The sequence below is a fragment of the Orcinus orca genome, chromosome X (assembly GCF_937001465.1).
Source record: "Orcinus orca chromosome X, mOrcOrc1.1, whole genome shotgun sequence".
Lineage (NCBI taxonomy): Eukaryota > Metazoa > Chordata > Mammalia > Artiodactyla > Delphinidae > Orcinus > Orcinus orca.
Genome location: NC_064580.1, coordinates 1,800,343 through 1,822,802, shown reverse-complemented (window position 1 = coordinate 1,822,802; position 22,460 = coordinate 1,800,343). Strand labels below are relative to the sequence as shown.

General features: G+C 44.5%; 1 long non-coding RNA gene across 1 annotated transcript; it reads left to right on the top strand.

Annotated features, from left to right (window-relative positions):
• Positions 1-4,842: 4,842 nt before the first annotated feature.
• On the top strand, positions 4,843-22,192 carry LOC117199740 (uncharacterized). The gene is made up of 4 exons (XR_007474877.1): positions 4,843-5,342; positions 7,804-7,918; positions 11,088-11,210; positions 19,921-22,192. It is a non-coding gene; the product is annotated as an uncharacterized LOC117199740 (long non-coding RNA).
• The last annotated feature ends 268 nt before the right edge of the window (positions 22,193-22,460 follow it).

Below are 22,460 nucleotides of genomic sequence, written 5' to 3'. Positions count from 1 at the left end.
TTATACTCCAATAAAGATGTTAAAAAAAAAAGAAACTAACACACCATTGTAAAGCAATTATACTCCAATAAAGATGTTAAAAAAAAAAAGAAACTAACACACCATTGTAAAGCAGTTATACTCCAATAAAGATGTTAAAAAAGAAGGCGAAGACCAATAAAATATGTTAAGCACATAAAAAAGAATGAGGTAGTTGCAGCTGTATGGTATTGACACTGCACAGACTGAGATCGGTTTGGAAAGGTACAGCTTATGTGTACTTTCTTTACTAATAAGATGGTACAACTGTCATACTTATTGAAACAGAGCAGGACCCTGTGGTCCTTGCCCCCCATGTCCTTGGCCTGCCTTCTGTCTGTGGAAAAAATTTTAGCCAAAGAAAAGGTTTAATCAGAGAAGCGAGAAAATGCAGGGACAAAGGAAAACAGTCCAACAGGACAAAATAGTAACAGTTTAGTCAGTCAAGGACCTTTAGTTCCTCCTCAAGGGCTATAGATCATGTTCTGAGCCACATCCTGTGAGCTGTCTTGTAGACACCGAAACACCCACCACGTGGAAGAAGTGAACTGCATGATGACCAGGCTGTAGCCATGATATAACCTGCCACAATTCCGAGAACTGGCCTCAAAGAAGTGGAAACAAACTAACCCTGGAACTGAAGATTAGCTGTACTTAAAACAGTCAAGATGTCGCAGGTCAGACCACCGCAGGGCCAATTTCAAGACGACGGTCAGAGCTGACTGTGCTGTTTCTGCCTGGGGCCCCCTCCGTCCGCCTATAAAAGCCCTTGCCCCCTGATTGTCGTGGAGGAGAGGGGGAATCGGCCTCTGGACTGGCGTCCACGCTGCCCCCCCCCCCCGATCGCCGGCCTCCAAAATAAAGCAACCTTTCCTTTCCCCCAACCTGGCCTTTTATTGGCTTTGGAGTGGCAACCAGCCAGACCCGACTTTCGGTAAGATTATAAGAACAAAATTTTAAGTTTTTACCTTATCCAGATGTTTAGTATGCTAGAAATAAGGCACCTTAATTGATTAGTCAATCAATCCATTCACTTTCGGGCAAAAGACTCAGTTTAGTGAGTGGGGATACCATACGATACCCCAGCCTTAACCCTAACTATATTATACGGTATCCTGACAATGCTTCTTCTATGGGTTCGGTCACCTGGAGGAAGGAGGCTATGAGCTCCAAGGAGGAATTTCCATCCTGAAGAGAAAAGTGCTCTGTTGCAAAGACCACTATTCCCCGGAAGGCGCCCGAACCCCACCCTCTTGGACAAACAGAAAAGGGGAGCTATGAGCCCAAACCCTCCCAACCTCGCCTGAAGCTTAACTTTTAATCTGATATTTTGAGTGAGGACAGTTCTTTGTTCCCGTAGAACTGGTCTACCTGCCCTTTGCAGGACTCTGGGGCTATACTCAGACACAGAAATCCCTTCACCAATCCCATGAATACACCTGCCAACGTCAAGATTCTTTTCACTGTGTAGAGAACAGTCTATACGTGAGTCTTCTTGGGAAACACAGGACACTGGGAGGACTATTTAAATTTGGTCTTGACAGATCAGTAGGTAATTCAAGTAGGTTCTCAATCCTTCTTCCCTCACTTTTACCTGTCTCTTCTGCATCGTCCTCTGGAAACTCCCAAACTAGGCAAGACAGTCCTTGGGAGGGAGAGTCCAAGTTGAAACTCACTATTAGTTCTCTGCAAAACTCACACAGATACACGCACACACACACACACACACAGTCCATCCTCATTATTCATGGATTCCATATTTGGTTTTTTTTTTTGTAGGGGGGAGACATTTTTTTTTGGTCACACCATGCAGCTTGTGGGGTCTTACTTCCCCAACCAGGGATTGAACCCAGGTCTACCGCAGTGAGAGTGCAGAATCCTAACCACTGGACTGCCAGGGAATTCCTGGGGTAGACTCTTTTTTTTTTTTTTTTTAAGAAATAAACATACTTAACCTTATTTATTCCCACAGAGGTTCACAGGAACATTTGCAAATTTTAAGAAGAGAAATATAAAAGTTTATATTGAAAAGAATATACAATTATTCCCCTGATTGACTATTTAGACCTAGCTATCCTTCTTTTGTTTTCATTGAAGTGTAGTTGATTTACAATGTTGTGTTAGTTTCCAGTGTATAGTAAAGTGATTCGGATATATATATATTTTTCAGATTATTTTCCATTACAGGTTATTACAAGCTATTGAATATTGTTCTCTGTGCTCTACAGTAAAAAAGAAATCAATATTTGTGCGTTCACTTATTCTCTAACATCCATTTGTAATGCCCAGATCAATACTATTGATTGCACAGCTGTTTGTGGCCACATGCTGTGTAGTGAAAAGCTTGCGTGGCCAAAGCTGAGGGTAAATGATGACACTGTCTTCTTGTGTCATCTCTCTTACCGAAAACAAGTGTCCCTGTTGCAGCCTATGGAGTGCATTGTTTTTCCCATGTTTTGGTGCTTTTTTTGGGGTGAGTTTTGCTGTTTAAAGTGGGCCCCAAGCATAGCACTAAATACCTGCCCAGCGTTCATGAAGCATGAGAAGGTCGTGATGTGTCTTAGGGAAAAAAATGCTTGTGTTAGAAAAGCTTCCTTCAGGCAGAAGTTTCAGCGCTGTTGGCTGTGAGTCCAATATGAATGAATGAAAATACGTACTCTATACAGTGTCTTTAAAAAGAAAAACACATAAAACCAGGGTGTGTTACGGATCGGCTGATGAAAATATTGTAACTGGAGACTCACAAGACCCTAAGTCTGTATTTCCCCAGAAGCCATGGTTTAGTATGCCCTAATTCAGAGTCTGCAGTGATCTCACTGAACATAACTACTGTGAATAATGAGAAAAAATATACATATTCTCTCATTTATATTCTCATATATATGCTCATGTATATGTTGTAATATATATTCTCATATATGTGTTTTAAATTATATGTTGTCATACATGTTCTCATATATATTTTCTCACATATTCTTTTTTTTTTTTTTTTTTTTTTTTGCGGTATGTGGGCCTCTCACTGTTGTGGCCTGTCCCGTTGTGGGGCACAGGCTCTGGACGCACAGGCTCAAAGGCCATGGCTCACGGGCCCAGCCGCTCCGCGGCATGTGGGATCTTCCCGGACCGGGGCACAAACCCGTGTCCCCTGCATCGGCAGGCGGACTCTCAACCACTGCACCACCAGGGAAGCCCTCACATATTCTTTTATAGCTTTCTCATATATATATTCATGTATATATTCTCATACATATTTTATATATATTCTCATATATATTTTATATATATTGTTATATATATTGTCATATACATATTCTCATATACATTTCTCCCATATTCTTATATATATATTTGTCAAATATATGCTCGTGTATATACTCTCATATATATTTTATCCATATTCCTATATATATGCTCATATGCTTTTCTAATATATTGTTATATATTCTCGTATGTATTTTATCATATATTCTTGTATATATTGTCATATATTCTCATACATATTCTCGTATATATTTCCTCATATATTCTTATACATATTCTCATATATTCTTGTATATATTGTCATATATTCTCATACATATTCGCGTATATATTTCCTCATATATTCTTATACATATTCTCATATGTATTTTCTCATATATTCTTGCATATATTGTCATATATTCTCATATATATTTCCTCATACATTCTTATACATATTCTCATATATATATGCTGATGCTATAGGCTCATGTATATTCTTACATGTATGTATATGCACACACCATTCCATACACAGATGAACGGCTCTGAAGCCCCACCGTGATCGTGATCTTCACAGCCATTCCCCGCTGACATGTCTCCCGATTTTGTAACAATAACACAACCGTCACATCTTGGGTGGCCCCCTGCTGACTAAGGACAAGTTCCCAGCGCTCACCCCTGGGGCTGGCACGCCCTGGCCCCCAGCTCATCTCTTCTCGTCCTCCCAGCTGCCTCGTGTCTGCCCACTGCCCCGAGCACACTGCAGCTCGCCCTGTGTTCTGAACAGCTCAGGGTCACTCCCAGCTGCATATCTCACACGTTCCTCTGTCCCGGACCTTCTCGCCCCATGACTCCATCTCGTAAGCTCCAGTTCATCCTCTGAGGTCTGGTAGCAGCAGGGCCTCTTCCGTAAGCTCGCATCACACCCACCCTGCTCGGTTTCCCCTTGACGATGTCCCTCTTACCTGTGTAAACAAGTCAAGGGTTCCTGCTGTTCCCCCACTGTTGTGTTCCCAGCACTTCGCAGAGTTCCCTCTAGGTATTTTATGGCCACACTGATTCCAGGTACATTTATTGTCGTCTCTTCTTGGACCGGCTATGAAGCACACATCGCAAAGGTTGCTTTCAAGGGTCTAAGACCCAAGAGAGTCCCCAGAATATGGTACCAGCAATGGTCCTATTACGGGACCACATCACCTGTTTTACTAAAATCAAAGACAAGGTCTTTGGGGAAAATATAAAATGCTATACGTAGGAGTGTAAGGTAAGACCAGGAAAAAGTACTGTGTCACCAAATGTATCACATCACGTCGAATGTACACCATCTGGGACCTAAGACAGTGGGTGTGTTAAGGAAACTGTATTTGAAATGTCTTCGGACGAGGCCCAAATTCCAGTAACTTTGCTTCCCTTGTGAATCACACGGCCTTCGTAGTCCGTGTTGACCATTTTTCACATTACAAGACGTTTCGTGTGTTTGGATCTTATATCCTAGGCCAACCTCTAAGCCACCAGAATACACCACCCCAAAACAGGCCAGTTTAGTTTAAGGATTATTTTGAGCTGAAAACAATTGAGAAACAGCAGATGCAAGACAGACAAACAAAAACAAACCAAAACAAAAAAAAAACAATAAAACAACTGTCTGCCTTCCCCCTGTAGGCCAAAAAGGAGGGCATTAATTTCCCTTTGTGTTAGAGCAGAATGAGAAGATTATAGACTTTCATCACCCCCAGAGACAGCACCGAAAGGAATCTGTATAACAAACCTTACTAAGATAACCCTTATCTCCTATTCATGTCCCCCGTATACTTACCTTCCCACATCTTGCCGCCCCTAAAGCTCTAAGCTTCTTTCCTTTCGCCTTGTGACTTCTCTACAAATGTATGGTTCTTTGTCAAAAAGGTATATTATCTCTCAAGCCTAACTGCTTCTCTGGGGTTCTCACTTCTTTCTAGAAAGGTCTCCATGCCACCTAAGAATATTAATATCAAATGAAATGGGTATGCCTTTTCTCCTGCTAATCTGCCTTTTGTCAGTTTCATTTACAGGGTCCCAGAAATAGAACCTAAGAAGGTAGGGTAAGTGTTTTTCCTTCCCCTAATAGGCCTCTAAAGGATGAACATTGTTATGAACGTGTGTTATGTGTTACGAACAACGTGTTATGAACATCGTTATGTACGTGTGTTATGTGTTACGAACAACGTGTTATGAACATCGTTATGTACATGTGTTACGAACAACGTGTTATGAACATCGTTATGTACGTGTTATGTGTTACGAACAATGTGTTATGAACATTGTTATGTACGTGTGCGCACATGTATATCTGTGTGTTTTCATGCCCTTTACAATCTTCAACAATTTACACAAACTTTTACACTCTTTTTGTAATCAGACCCAATAATCAAATGTTGGAGTGATCTGAGAATGTTTTTCTGGAACTCTGGAAATGTGCTTTACTTATATGGTGTGTTTCTGCAGTCTTATTTTATACAATTATGTACTATTTTTTAAAAAACCCTCTTGATCTATTGTATGCTTAGATATTTTGGGAACCTCAGCATTTTTTTATAGATTATCAAGAATATCGGTCCTATCTTCCACTTCTCTGAGACCTCGCTATATACCAAGGGGGATGAGAGCTTGAACAAGCATTTGAATTTTTTTCTCTCCATCAGAGCTTAGGGGGTGTCTATTTGAGGTAATTTTGGTGGGTAGCTGGCTTTTGTAACTTCTGCTAGGTTAAGGGTAAAGGTTATACAAGGTTTCCAGCTAGAAGGTCAGGAGAATGTCCATAAATATTTTCACGTTGGCGTGTACAGAATTAGACTGACTCAGAGAATATGATTCATCCCTTGGTCCAACCCTTTTTCGCCCTTCCTCTTCCCTGCCTTGTCCTAGCCATCACCCCGTTCTTGAATTAGAGTTTAATAAGCAACTTGTCTTCCTTGTAGCCTACAGATACACACCCACATCTCCTCCTTGACAGGGGTGACTATGCCATCTTCTGCTTTTGAATCTTTGTGGAATGTCACACGTGAGGTAGACCAGTATTTTAACACAGAATTTGGTGGACGTGTGTGGCATTTTAGAGTACGCAGCCCTTACCGGCAATGCCCACATTTATACTCTGAGCGGTATATACCGCGTGTCTAAGGAGCAAACGCTTCTTTCTGAAAAGTTATTAAAAATAATTCTTTTCACTTTTTAAGGAGCAAGCATACATTTAGAAGTAAATTGCAAAGGGGGAGGAGGGATAGATTAGGAGCTTGAGATTAACATATACACACTACTATATGTAAAATAAATAAGCAACAAGGACCTACTGTAGAGCACAGGCAACTACATTCAATATCTTGTAATAACGTAGAATTGAAAAGAATCTGAAAAAGAATATATCTACGTATAGGTACAGATATATACATCTGACTCACTTTGCTGTACGGCTGAAACTAACACAACATTGTAAATCAACTATACTTCAATTAAAAAAATTAAAATGAAAAAAATGTGAAAATGAAAGCAAATGGCATGTGTGGGTATAGAGTTTCATGTTTGCAAGAGGACACATGTATGGATTGGGCGTTAACAGTACAATACTGAACAGTACATATAAAAATGGTTCAGAGGGTACATTGTACGTTGTGTGTGTTTTACCACAATTTAAAAAATGGGCAACCCTGAAAAAACATGACACATTGCAACAAAACTAAACTAAACTAAAAATATCCTCCCTCTGGCTCCCCCACACACAAGATAATAGCAGATATATGTTGCTGTGTGCATTTTGCTCTCGACACCCCTTGGAAGATCGCCCACCAAATGCTTTAAATCCCCCTTTTCTGGTTCAGCGAGAGACAGAGAAAACAATCCCGTGCTTCTATCAGAGCCAAGGAGACGGTGATCAACGCAGGTGTGTGTCACGGGTCAGAACCAGCAGAGACACCTGGATCTCACTTACCTGAGCACATAGATGTTCCATTTGAGAGACTCCAATGAAAAGCCAATTTTGAAAACCACATTCATTTCTTTTAGCCTAGCAGTTGAAATCAGAGCCTCCTTTCAGATAAGATAAGACAGCTTTAAAATACGTGCCCCCCAGGCAAACGATCACTGTTAATATGATACTCACAGCTGCGTCAGCCAACATGGGCAGAGTGCTCGTAATACAAAAGGCAATGTAGGCATGTGATGCTTACCTGTTCTCTTTAAGCCTTACGGTCAACGGTGAGGTAGGGGTTCTCGCTACCTCTCTTTTTTGGTTCTGAGACTGTTCTAAGTAGCCCCGAGTCACCCAGTCAGGAAATGTGCCATCAGAATTCCAACGCAAGGAGCTCGTGTTCCATCCCAGGGTCTGTAACAACTCCAGCAACATCCTGGCCTTCATGACTCCAGGTGGAAAAACAGTCCTTTGGTGGCGTTTTCCCAGGATGCATAATCATACCCTTCTTACTCGTAGATTAGGTGACTTCACATATGTGAAACCTGCAATTAAGTGTTTTGAGCCCATGTTGCATGTTTCTGTCTTTACGATGTTAGGTTTCAATCGGTGCAACAAGTATGCGGGACTGCACGTATATTGTGATATGTGAAGAGCTTATCCAAGCATGCACAACACAATCGTTGCCTCTGCAATGGAGTCACCTGCAGACAGGTAACTGACACAAGGGAGACTGGGGAGGACCGTGTAACGTGTGAGTGAAGCGTGTGGAAGAAGGAAAGAGGACAAGTTTATCTGGGGTGGAGGAACTTGGTAAGGTTTCAGGGGCAAAATGATTTTTGGAAGCTGGGACTTCCAATTGTAGGAGTCGGTCTTCGAGAGAAGAGGGTGTTGTCCGAGAGAAGGGGCAGGGAATGGGCAAAGCAAATGGACGCCAGGAGGGCTTGCAGAAGTGAGACTGGGGGAAAACCGACAGGAAACCTAGAAAAGCAGACGGAGGTCGGGGACCCTTTCATCCCTAATAGTAACTTCTGGGTGTTTGTCTGACCTGGGATCGAGTCCCAGAGCAACCGCTTTCAAGGTTAGCCAAGTTTCCTAATTCCTTCCGGTGTCATCTTTAAAAACCAAAAAAAACCAGTAGCGACTATTTCACAGAGTTTGTGTGGAGCAAATAAAAACAAGCAAACAAACAAAAAATGGCATGTAAAACGCTTAACACCATGGCTCTCACACAACACACTTTTCACAAAATAGCTCAACACAGCAAAACTCCTAAGGCGTAGAATTGACTAACGGCCCAAACAGTTAATGATGTGTATTAAAAAAAAAAGTTGACGGACCTGAGCTTTATGGCTATTCTCTAGTTGCTTTCCAAACACAACGCATCCTTATTATTCACAGATCCCATGTTCGTGAATTCACCTACTTGTTAAAGTGGATTTGTAATCCCCAGATCAATACCCCTGGTGCTTTTGCTGTCCTTGGCCGACACACAGAGGGCAGCCCAAAAAAAAAAAAAGAGAGAGAGTCTCCTGATACACACATTTCCGGCTGAGGTTGAAGAGGGTAACTTCTACCTTCTTGTTTCAGCTCTTAGATTGTAAACAGGTCTCCTTTTCAGGGGCTCCTGAGCGCCATGTTTTTCTCAGTGGGGTGCCTTCTGTTTATGATTTTGCTGTGTAAGACTGCCCCGCGCATCGTGTTGAAGAGCTGTCTGTTGTTTCTAAGCACAAGAAGGCTGCCATGTGCCCAATGGAGAAAATCCACACGTTGCATAAGCTTGGTTCGGGCTTGAGTGATTATCTAGCACTGTTGGCCGTGAAAGCAACATGGATGAATCACTAATATCTATTCAATACGCTGTCTTTAAACAAAAACACACGTCAAACAAGGTTAGGTATTGGGGCGTTCCCTGGCGGTCCAGTGGTTAGGACTCAGCACTTTCACTGCCGTGGCCTGGGTTCAATCCCTGGTCGGGGAACTGAGATCCCACAACCCCACAGACAAAATTTAAAAAAAAAAAAAAAAAAAAAGTTAGGTATTGATCATTGATGAAAATGAAATCAGAGGCTGTAGGAACCTAATCTTGCATTTCCCTTAAGGACACCGGTGGTAGCTTTATAGGACTTAACTACTGCAAATAACAAGAATTGACTGAAATCCCAGTTTTTCTTTCTCCTGAACGGTGACCTCCAACATGGGCCGTGCGGATTCTGCACATCCTTGCAATTCCGGTGCCCAAGCTGGGCTCGTTGTAGGCACTTGTTAAATATTGGGTGACACAGTCAAATTAATGGTCTACATGCAGTCTTACAAGAAGCATTTACTAGCATGCAAAAGGCGTCGCATTTGTTGAAGAAGCGGGATGCAGAGAAACAAAATGCATGGAATTTCTGTACTAAATCATGGCTGAATATCACGTGAACTAGCCATGACAGGAAAAGAATGGTCCTTCGTGCACCGACATCATGACAAACGATGCTTGAGGGAAGCAGTCACGTTATTCCTATTGACTTTCACCAAACGTCTGTTTCAGACAGAAGAATGCATGACATCATCACAACCTAAAGAATGCAGTCACCTCCTGTGTTAGTTTCCTGCTGCTGTGGTAACAAATGACCACAAACAGGGTGATGTAAGACAGCAGGAATTTATCCACTCACAGCTCTGGGGGCGAGACGTCTTCAATCAAGCTGTGGGTAGGAATGCACCGGCCCCTAGGGACCCCAGAAGTAGAATGTCTTCTTTGCCTCCTACAGCTTCTGAGACCTGCTGGCATGTTTTTTGACTTGTGACCGTGTCACTCCACCATCTGCCTTCACGGCCACATGGCCTTGTCCCGTCTGTCTTGTCCTCTGTGCCTGTCATATAAAGACGTTTGTCATTGAATTTAGAGCCACCTGGAAAATCCACAATGATTTGTTTGTCTAAAGAGCTTTAGCTGAATTACACCTGCAAAGACTGTTTTGTCCTAAGGTCCCATTCATGAGTTCCGGGGATTAGGAGAGAAACATCCTTTTAGGGACCGTCATTCAACCCACTACACCCCCTATGCAGAGAAACACAAAATTATAGGAAAGGAGCACATAACATGTATTGGTTTTTTTAAATTGAGATACGTTGACACAAAACATTAAGCAGATGACATTTCTCTTTTTAAAGCTGAGATACAATTGACATAAAACATTGTATGAGTTTCTGGTGTACAACGGATGATTTGAAATTTGTATGTGCAGTTGATGTTTATGATTCAACCCAAGAGTAGAGAGAACAGCCACACAAATGCCCAGAGAAGTAAAAGAAAATAAACCCAAGCCCTTCCAGCAGGCAACATGGGAGGATCCCATTGCAGTACCGTACCAAATTCCTACCCTCGTGTGTTCCCAGAATCTAGTTACAACGGCATTCATTCCACAAAAACTCATTCAACGGCAGTGTGTTAGAGCGAAAAGGAACGCGGTGGAATGTAGAAATCTGCATTCAGTGGAAACTATACCAGAAACACATGCGGACCCGTTCTTATCATCGGCGTTTCAGAATCGTGGCAGACAGACGGCGTGCATAAATCCCGTCCTTTTTCTCGAAGACAATAAATGTAGAAGCCCAGCTAACACAAAGTGAAGACGACAAGCCAGAAGGGTCTGGAAAGGATAAAGGTAAAATCTGGACTTGTCCTCAGGGGTGGGAACTGTCGATATATTTAGAGAGAGTGCCTGGTGATCACTTTCACATGTTTGGTTTCTGGCAAGGAACATGTTTACACATTGGGTTGACGTGTGTGAACGCTGAACGCCCTGTTTGGAACTGTCTGCAATGCCTTGAAGGGTTTGGGTTATGTGATGCCAAATGCATTCATTCGTTGTTGGTTTGACTCATTTTATAGGAGCTCCTGGAGTATGTCAGATACACCAGCATCATGCTGGACAGCTCAGAGAGACATGGATAAACACCACGAAAGAGTTCCATGCCCAGATCAACTAAGTCTTAACTCTGCGCTCCATCCAAGGTACATGGACTCCTTGACCTTCTGTCCTCCAGGGGATGGATGAGGGTAGAATCATTTTTTTAATTTTAATTTTTTACTATTTTTTAAAAGTTTTTATTGGAGTAGAGTGGGCTTACAATGCTGTGTTAGTTTCAGGTGTGCGGCAAAGTGAGTCAGTTATACATACACACAGATCCACTCTTTCTTAGATTCTTTTCCCATAGAGGTCATTACAGAGCATTGAATAGAGCTCCCTGTGCAATACGGTAGGTCCTTATTAGTTATCTATTTTATATATAGTAGTGTGTATATGTCAGTCCCAATCTCCCAATTTATCCCTCCACACCCCTTCCCCCGGTAATAATAAGTTTGTTTTCTACATCTGTAGCTCTATTTCTGTTTTGTAGATAAGTTCATTTGTGTCATATTTTAGATTCCACATACAAGTGATAGCATGTGGTATTTGTCTTTCTCTGTCTGACTTACTTCACTTAGTATGATCATCTCTAGGTCCACCCATGTTGCTACAAATGGCATTGTTTCATTCTTCTTTATGGCCGAGTAATATTCCATTGTATATATGCACCACATCTTCTTTATCCATTCATCTGTCGATGGACACTTAGGTTGCTTCCACGACCTGGCTATTGTAAATGGTGCTGCAGTGAACATAGGGGTGCATGACTCTTTTTGAATTATGGTTTTCTCAGGGTATATGTCCAGGAGTGGAATTGCTGGGTCGTATGGTAGTTCTAGTTTTCGTTTTTTTAAGGAACCTCATACTGTTCTCCATACTGGCTGCACCAACTTATAGAGGGTAGAATCATTTCTAAGCACAGAATTGGACAACCACCCAGAGACCACGCACGGAGAAACACAAGGGCTCGCGGAACGTGCCACGGCCCTACGCAGCCCCACCGCAGGCAGAGGTGTTGCTGGAGGAGCACGTGGTAACGCTCCTGTGTTTTCTGGGGGAAATTCCTCTCCTGAACAGCGTCCAGATTGGCGAAAACGTCTCCCTCTTCCGCCACCTTAGGAAGAGCTAGGACTCCGTATAAGAACTGGGCAATTATTTGGGCCTTCCCAGCTCTGAAATTTAGACCTATGGTCCTTCAGTTGAATTACTTTATACTCTGGGCAAATATCTAGTGCTACCAAGGTGCAAATCTTTATAAAAAACTCTTAGACACCCATTTCCTACTCTAACCTTGCAGTGACCGTAAGTGGATGATTTTGGCAAGTGGGGAACGTCATCTAGATTTAAGACAAGCTGACATGTCATCGTTGCTTGTGCTGCTGTTATTATTGTTTGGTTTCAGTACAAGGGCATTGGTGAAAAAACAGTGCTGGTGGTGATATAATCGACTCTGACAATGTGTGACCTACTCCTCGGGGAATCAGCAGTAGCGTAGACGCCCCAGTGTGAGAAAAAGGAAAGAAAGCAGAAATAGTAAGACTTCACGTCATTTAAACACATCCTTGGGAGAAGATCAAAGGAGAGAGTTCAGTAAGAGCTAAGTTCCTTAGAACGGGTGGAGCTTTGAATGGGAAGATGCCCTCGTATCCCCAAAGCTCGCAACCTGTCAAAGCACCGGGCAGCCGGTATGCACCTCCCTTAGTGAGCAACCAGAGTACAGTGGGTTGAATGGTGGCCACAGAGAGACAAATGAACACCCTGACACCAGGGACCTGGGAACGGGAGGGACCTTTTTAGGAACCAGAGTCTCTGCAGAGGTGCTGAAGTGAAGGGTCTGAGATGAGGTCCTCCTGGAGGAAGGCGGCCCTACATCCAATGACAAGGTCCTTCTAAGACACAGAAGAGGAGAGACACAGACACAGAGGAGAAGCCCCGGGAAGACGGAGGCAGAGATTTAGAATCCCTCTGTGGCCGCAAGTCAAGGAGTGCCTGGAGCCCGAGACAAAAAAAAAAAAGCGAAAAGCCTAAAATTACTAAGAAACATAAATACAGTCATATGTCTAAAGACACTTATTGCCAGTTCTTGAAGCATACTTGGTATGGCCTCGTTTGTGGGACCTCACCGAACACACTGCTTGCTCTTACCCTAGAGAGAGAGTTCCTTATCACTGCATCAGTAGGAATGCAGGCTGCTGAAACCCCGCCGAGGCAGAGAGGCACACATATTGTGCTAATTTAAGACGTTTCTGGCTCCCCTACATTTCACAGGAAAAAAGAAGGCACAGGACCAAGAACGATTTTTGCCCGACTTCACTGATTTTTATCTGGGACAGAGGAGGGAGGATTAACCTCCCCAGTGAGGACCCCATTAACATCGGTTTGTCTTTGGAACCAGATTTTCGTGATGTGTCCCAGGGCCTTGCTCTTTCCTTTCTGGAGAAGTTTGCAATTCGCTCTCCCCTGAGATTCCGGGGAGGGAGAAACCGCAGTTCCCACCCGGCTCTCTCACATGGCTTGAACAGAACGATAAAATCCCGCAGCCCAGGGTCTCAGAGCGCTGGTAGAATGCCACGGACGGGGAAAACGGTTAAAGGGGGATCCCCCCAAGGGCAGCCACGTGGTATAGAAGATTCTAGTGCTCTTGGTGCCGGAATCCTTTTCACCATCGGTTATGGGTCGTGGAACAAAATATTTCAAAGCAAAGAACTTGAGTTGTTGCTTTTTTAATGGGTTCCGGAACTCGGCGGGGAAGAGGTGAAAGGATTCCATGGTCCACTTCCGATCATGTTTCATTCTTTCGAGGCACGTGCAAGAGCCTGACTCCACGCAGCCTTCAGGGATTTACGTGCAAACAAAACCTAGACAGGAGTTTTCTGGCCACGTCCATGAGCAACCAGCCGAGCGTCAACTAACAGCAAGTTTCCTGACCATCAAAGGCAATGTTTTCAAGTAGCGCACGCGCAGTTTTCAACCGGGACCCGTAGACCAAACAGGACAGGGGACCACGTCCTCACCAGGTCAGGTCTCTTCTCTATATCAGCTGCAGCCTCCACAGCAGAGAAATGACCCAAAGCCCTCATCTCACCCAATAACCCCCTGTCCCTAAAGAGAGGCATCCCCGATCTGAGCAGACATTTCACGTCCTGCAAACCAGCCCCGGTTCCTCACGTCAGTTCCGTCTCTGCTTGGTCTCGAATCCACCACGCTGGCCTCTGCATCTCCCCTCTCTAGTCCCAGTTTGAAGAATCTCCAGCCTTCTCATATTATTGAAATTTTAAAACCCAACCGTAGAGGCTTAGTTAGTGCAAGCTCTTCCTTGAAATGTCTGGTAATCCCCCCACATCAGGATGAACTTCTCTGTCCTCCTAACTCCCACGGTGAATGTTTATAACCTCTCTTACCGCACTTGTGTTCTTTGATTACTTGCCGGTTGCAGAAATGCCTCTTTTTCCAGCTAGATTCTAAGACACTGAAGAATAAGGGTCCTTTCTTCTCTTCAGGACCTCCGCTGTCACCATCGTATTCTTGCTTTGAATCTGTGCCTTGTCATGTACACGTATTCTGGCGTTCACTGGCTTTTCTCTGGGGGTAGGACAATGTCATTAGGTCAGAAACATTAGCAACTGGATTGGAAAGGATTGGAAAGGTCATTGCTCGGAGGTGTGAATCCAAAATAAACATGACTTCGCTTCCCTGGGGGGCAACGTGAAACAACACAATCGCTAAATTTAGCACGAAGCAGAGAGGAAAAACTGTTGTCATTCCCATTGAATCAGACACTCACGCCCTGCTTCCAGGGGTCATTTTATCCCTGGCGGGATGCTGGCCCCATGGTACCTCCGAGCAGGGAGCTGACACGTGGCCACACTCACAGAGATGTCACAGACACACGTCCTCTTTCTTCCCTCCAATCGTTGAAAGTATATGAAGGTCAGAACGCATATCGTAAAGGCAGCTTTAACACAAGCCAACGGAGCCATATCGGCCTTGGGAAAAACCTAAACCATGAAAATGGGTGGGTTTATGATGAGCGACACACCAGATCCCTCCCTGAATTAAACGTTCTTTCACTTCACACATAGTTTAGTATCCGTTATGGACTAGACGGTGAAACTCAGGCAGGGAACAGGGTCCCACCCTAGACTTCTATTTCCCAGATGAAGACCCTGTAGATAATTTACTACATATTATAAAATGATGCTCAAAACCAAAGGCAAACTGGGATCTACTGCCTTACCCCTAAATTCACCGTCGATATTGTGTGTGTGTCACGCATTAGCGTCTATAAATATTAGTATACACTATTATAAAATGATGCTCAAAACCAAAGGCAAACTGGGATCTACTGCCTTACCCCTAAATTCACCGTCGATATTGTGTGTGTGTCACGCATTAGCGTCTATAAATATTAGTATACACATTTATATATTATTTATTTATATTACATCTATGTATGTAAATATATTTAATATGTGCATCTTATTTTATATATGTACATGTATATAAATATATTTATATATGTTGCATATATACTTCTACCTATAGATAACGTACATATATGTATACATATAAATTTGTTACTGTTTCTATTCATTCCAATTTATACAGGAATTTGTCTTTCCAACTAAACCTCTGAAATTTTGCCCAAGAAAGATTTGCAGCTACAAATAATAAAAAATGGGTTCAAATTAGGTTTAAGGCTCTAGGGGATGTAGTCATGGCATCCACCGCTTTTAATGAAATGGAATAATGTTTTTATAAAAGCTACCCTTAAGAAATGAAGGTTGACAGAATCTTGTAATTAATAACTGCATCTCAATTTCTTACGGCTGGCGGATTTTCTCTGGTTATCTCTGAAATGACTCTAAGTCTACACCTGCCACATGTTCCTTCCAGCAGCCATGGGGGTGGAGAAAATATGGGCTGGATTTAGAGACTAGCCTTCCATCTGGAAACAAGCCAGCTGACCTCTCTTTCTAGATGTGGGATGAGCCATTATGTTCTCAGGGGACTTTTCCGTTCCTAACATTTTGGTGTGTAGACATGACCTCTGGGATTTCTCTTACCCTCGCACAGCAGGATGAAATAGAAGGGGTATTTTTATCGCCTCTGCTCCAAGAGGGCTCACTTCCTGAGACCGCAAGACGATGTCTTATAAGGTTATTTCAGCCGGCAGGCAAGCCCACCACCTACAGCCAAGAGATGTTATCCCAGAGCATCCCCATAGAGCTAGGATCAGGTTTCTCTCCAGGTATGAGAAAAAGGGATCTGACAGCCAAGCGACCAAAGACATCACTTCTCAAGGTCATCTTCATGACATGGTCATCGGAAAAGAGGCATCTCATGAGTGTTTCCTTCGTGGTCCTATCGGTCTTCTAGCTCTAACTAAGCCTCACCCCATGCCCTGCCCTGTGACGAACGTTAAGCAGCTTGGGATTCCAGTCCGAGGAAGATGCGGGGTGCAGGCTCCCCTCCGCTACTCACCCTGTTAATCATACATCCAACACGTGCCCCTTTTGCCCCTTTTCTAATTAGTCAAGGAAGCACGACTTTCCTTTCCTCCAAAAACCATCGGAAAATTCAGCGAAGGAATCAGTACACAGCATGAGTCGCACGAGACCTTTGTGTATGCCACACCTCGCTGAAAGTTTGGGGAATGACGGAGAGACCAATCGCAAACCTGCACGTATAGTTAAAACTTGAATATGAAAGTGTCCTTTCCGATCCTTTCAGCTTCCCTGTGAGTGGCAATTCGTCCTGGGTGGCCTCACCCCAGGACGGTCCCCTGGCATCCGATGCCTAGCTATTCCCTCTCGCTCTCTCTCTCTCTCTCTCCTCTGCCCTCCTTTCACGCAGATGCAAAACAAAAGCAGAGAATACCTCCAGGGACATCTCTCGGGATTCCTCCATCGGTGTTGCCCACGTGGTCCATGTCTTCTATTTTCTTAGCCGTGTCATCCCTCAAACAGGCTTTCTTGCCCTCAACACAACTCACACTTTGGCCTGGATAATTCTTTACTCTGGACGGGGGGGGGGGGGGTCCCCCGTGCATGGGAGGGCTTTGAGAGGCATCCTTCCTTGCCCCCCCACACCTATGAAACGCCAGCTGGTCAATGATGACAGTTGTAATGCTTCTAAACTGTCCCCAGATGTTGCCAAATGTCCCCTGGAAGGAAAATTTGCCCCTGGGCTGTGAATCGCCACCATAGATAAACAGATAAACAGATAGCAGAAGAGTCTCCCGTGCTAAAGCAGGGTTTCGCAACCTCAGTAAGGGTGACATTTAGGGCCAGATGACGCTGGGGTGAGGCATCCTGTGCCCTGTGGGCTGTGGAGCGCATCCCTGGTCTCTACCCACCACGTGCCAGGAGCACCCCTCCCCCCAGCATGACAGCCATAAGTGTCCGCAGACATCGTCACGTGTCCCAGGGAGGTGGAAGTACAGCTCCTGCTTGGGGACTAGTGCTCAAAACCCCACAGAACTCCTTACCAGCCATAGGCAGCATCTCTGTTCTGTTTCTCAAGACTGCACCCTGAATGTTTTCCACTCTGTGGGTTGAACTGACCTTGTAAATGTCCTCACGAGTTTTGTGTACATTTGCCAAATTAAAGACGATACAGGGTGAGCTCTCACCCTTCCTAAAGGTTTCCTACGTTCCTTATTTTGATTTCGTGTGACAACAAACACGTCTAAACCAGGCTTGCGTTCGAACGTGTGTCGCTGAGGGGATGAAGAATGTTTTGCTCTCCACGTTTGACGAAGCCCACAAGCATGACACAGCTGTGCAGCCTGATGAAAGCTCCTTAGAATTTTCAAGCTAATTATATAGATCTCCTCTTTGCATACCGGAAGATCGGGCTTTCAGGAGAGCTAAACAACCCGCGTCCAGATGTTACACTCAACCCTGAAACTGAACTAATTTCTGCTAGGATGAAAGAAATCCACTGAATCTGCCTCAGTCCCACAGTTAAACTTAACCATGGGGCAATAGCTACGAGACCCCTGGGCATGGGTACTGACCAACAAGGGGAGTGGAGAATTGGCAATGATCCATTTAACCCACTGTGAATCACCAAACTGAATAATTCAAAGCCCAAAATAGATTCACGCTACACTATAACCACTTGGGTTTATCCTTCTCAAATGCCCATGTGTATGGGCTCCACTGTAAGGATTTGAATCCAAGTTTTTATAGTGTTGTGAATATGTTTCCCAAAGACCGACAAGATGGATGCTTTGAAAATTCAGGGGCTATGGGAGAGAAACGCCCCGTCCCCATTTTATTTCTGTACAAGTTCAGCTTGAATGAAGAGACATTCATCAAGGAACCCCCCAACAGGGGGAGAAATCCTATTCTTCCATTGGGTTACTGTTGGGTGCTTCTTGGGCCAATAAAAGTAACTGATCCTCAGAAAACTGGCATGTCATGTCTTTAAAAGCCCATGATCCCAGCAGGTCGTTATTCCGTAAAAGAAAATCGTTTTCTCCCCAAAATCATGTGGCCAACATTTTTGCTATGCTTTTTTTAATGCAAGAAAAAATATACACTCAGTAGATTCATAGATACATAGATATCGATGATACACTATATTTAGATGGATGGTTAAATGGATGGATGGATGTACAGATAGATGCTAGATAGACAGATACATAGGTGGGGATAGAGAGATATGATTGGGTGTCTCAAAGTGCAAACAATTACGTCTCTCTTTATTCTCTGTGTTTGAAACTACATTTGATTTCAAAGTGGGTTTTTTCAGTTAGAAAAAGAATCCAGCTTCTATGCTACATGCCATGTAGTAATTAAGTCTGTTAGCTTGAAGAGTTGGAAGTCAGTAGGTTGAATCTGCTTTTATGGACAGGACATCTCAGAAAGTTTAAAAATTCAGCTCCGTGTGAGACAGCCATCCAAGCGTGAGCTACGGCGCTGAACGCAACCACGGGTCGTCGAAAAACTCAGCGCGCTCTTCTATTTGGGGGAAATGTCTCTACGTGGCCCTGAAAATAAACACTTTTCTCTGAGGAAGCATTGCTTGTGCATTTACAGACACAAAATGTATTCGATTTAGCCAAACATACACGAAATAGCTCTCATGGTCTGAGGGATGATGTGAAACAAGGAGGCCGTGCAAACGTTTTGGGTTCTTGGTGCACGTCACAAGACTGGTTTCCTCTGGGTTATATTTAGTCTGCAACATGTAATTAAAGTACCATTTCGCCTGCATATTTTCCATCTTAATAAGTTCCCCAGGAGTCTAATATACACCCAGCGACGGGGAGAAGCCACAGACCATCGTGCCTGCGGTCGCCAGGTTAATCTCATGAAACCTTTGATCACCTTAATGCAAGTGTAAGCCCTTAATCACCACCTGCAACCAACAGAAACACAACCACTGAACACAACCATTACCTCAAACTGTCCACCATAGGGTCTAACTCATATTCTTTGAATCATCCTCAGTTTAGTGACCCCTGCAAGGGTCCACCACCAGTGGCCACCTAGACCAGCCCTGAAAACTCAAAACAGCCAGGCTGAGCAAACCCAGCCTCTCCTTCTATGCAAGGATGAGCCAGATGCGTCTCATTTTGTTCCCTGAGGACTTTTCCTTTCTGCTAATGCTTCTGTGAATGGAAGTGACCTCCTATGATTAGCTCACCGCGGCACAGCAGAATTCAGTATCAGGGGTATTTTTACTGGCTCCTAGTCAAGAGGTTTTTATTTATCAAAACGTCAGAACAGTTTTCCTAGAAGGTTATTTCAGCTGCAAGGCAGGTCTGCAATGGACCGTCATGCTATTGCCTCTATATCACAGGTCCCACAGCTGGGAAGGTGCGTGTGGTGAGAACATTGCGTGCAGAATCAAGGAGCATCACTGAAGGTCAGAGGGAAGCCAGAGAATGCAAGGAGCGTTGGTGGAGGGAGGGACCTACCTCGTCAGGAATGCCAGGGCCCAGGTGTCAGCCCGACCACGTGGCAGAACACGATTGTCATTCAATGTCCCACGTCCTCATTGGAAAACTCAAGCTGGGCTGTTACAAGGAGACGATATCAGAGACACAAAAACTGACCACTGAAACAACAATGCATTCCGCCCAGAGGCAGCTCACCAACCCACAAGCCCAGGCAGGGAGAGACGTTTGGGCTGGGAGGTGGACACCTCATGTCAGGATTGAAGACACACAGTGAGGAAGATGGCTTCCGTCCTCTCTCATGGCTGGACAAGTAGGGGCCATCCGCCTTGTCTCAGCCCTCAATGACCTTGACTCCTGTAGGACATTATCCTTTCCCATCAGCCCCCTCTACCTGTCCAGACCTACACTGATCTGTGCGTTCACAAGAAGCTCCAAATTCCCCGTGAACTTGACCGTGGTCTTTGTAGTAGCATGTACCCTCACCCTTCTCCAGACACCTAGAATACTTACAGTCAAGACCATAAATGCCCCTCTCCTTCCTTCCTGGAACGTTCAAGATGTTTCATCTTTCTTACGTCTTGAGTACACGGCCACCGGCACCCAGTTAGAGCCTGGGGTTTTGTAATGTGAGACACAGAAATGCAGCCACAGACCAGAGGATACGACTCTGAAAATGAAAAGGGCTCTGACGACCACCAGGTTCGATTCATTTTTTTTCCACATGAGCTTTCATCACTGCCCTTTCATTGCAATGCATGGTTGGAGGGGAGCAGGGAGGAATTCTCCAATGACTGCGGCACCCGCGTTCTCACCCCTACAACCACCCCTACAACCACTGAAATCCAACTTACGACGCTATATGCCTGGTATTTCTTGAGGACTCTTCTGGGGGAAGCGTATGTAACTGGTGTGTTAAACAATCATGACTCATTGGGTGTAAACATAAAGCAAATTTAATTTTGTCTCCTACCATCCCTTTCGAATTCAGGAGGTGGGAGGGATTCTTCGTACACCTCTGGAGGAAATCATAGGAGGTCTGAGAGCTTTCTTTTGCTGGCTCTCCGTCCGCCCTCTCTCTCTCTCTCTGTCTCTGTCTCTCTCTTCCTGCACCTGCAACAGGTGTGCACTCCCATCCCTTTCCTCCTGCAGGGGGGCATCACCGAGGCAGAGGCAGTTGTGAAGGGAAGGATTTCACAGAATTGCCCAGCTGCCCCAGTTCCACCTGGGAGAATCAGCTCACTGCGGGGAGAAGGGGAGACTGCTAGGTCCGTGCGCCGAGCCCCCTTTCCAGTCCAGCTGGAAAGGCGATCAGCAGAAGCCTTTATTTCTCTCTGACACCCGTGTGCACTTGGCAGTGGGCTTGCAATCCAGTGGGGAGGGGTGTGCATTAGTTGGCTTCTCAAAAGACACAGGTGAGGGTCTCACAGACACCCCCAAAGTCACCGCAGGGGAGCAACAGACTCTGTGCTGTGTTGAAATATCAGGGTTTCTCTCGTGGTCAAGCAGAGGCCTCATAGACTTGTGCCCACGTGAGCCTGTGACCTTGCAGTTTGCAACAGCTCACACCGTGACTGGGAGTGTTCGGGGAGATTCCTCCAAACTCACAGTTGGTGTCAGAAGTGAGGACGGTCACATGGAAGGTCCCCTCCTCTGAGGGTCCACCTGTTTCCTTGTTTCTTTGGCCTCAGGCATCTCTCTGCCTCACCAGGATTTGAGTGGGTACGTAGGTTCAGTTCTGCGGGGAAACAAGGAAAGTCCATCATGGGTCGTATCCCAGTTTTTTCTCCTAAACTAAGTCTGACCTTAATGAAATAGCTGTTTGCGTCATGATCGCTGCCCCATAGATGTCTCCACTGGCCAAGCCCAGATTTCCCATCTAGGTTACTCTGGAAGCTAACACGCTGCCGGGTTTGGGAAAGAGAGAGTAACATAAATGTTACTCTTTGTTCCTAACAGGGGTAAAAAACACAGCCACGTGCCCTGCGGGGTCCAAACACTAGGCTCTGCTAAAAGAAATCCTGCCCAGAATTTGACCCAGACAGAGTCTGTAGACTTGTTACCGACTCTTTGAATCGTAAGTAGAAATAACTAAAATGTGGTCTAGACACAGAATGGGGGTATCATACAACCTTAAAGAGAAAGGAAGTACTTTACAGCCCGGATGAACTTCAAAAACGCGCTCAGTAAAAGAAACCAGTTCAGAAAGGTTATCATCCCATTGATTTGAAATATCCGGAAGAGGCAAGTCCATAGAGACAGAAAAAGCAGATTCATGGTTGCCAGGGGCTGGGGTGGGTGTGGGATAGAGGGATAAAGCGGTGATAGCGAGAGACTGGGGTTTCTAGTTGGGGTGATGAAAATGTTCTCAAATGAATTGCAGGGGATGGTTATGTTACAGTGCAGAGCACACGTGACTCGGTATCAGCTCTGTTCCTTTAGC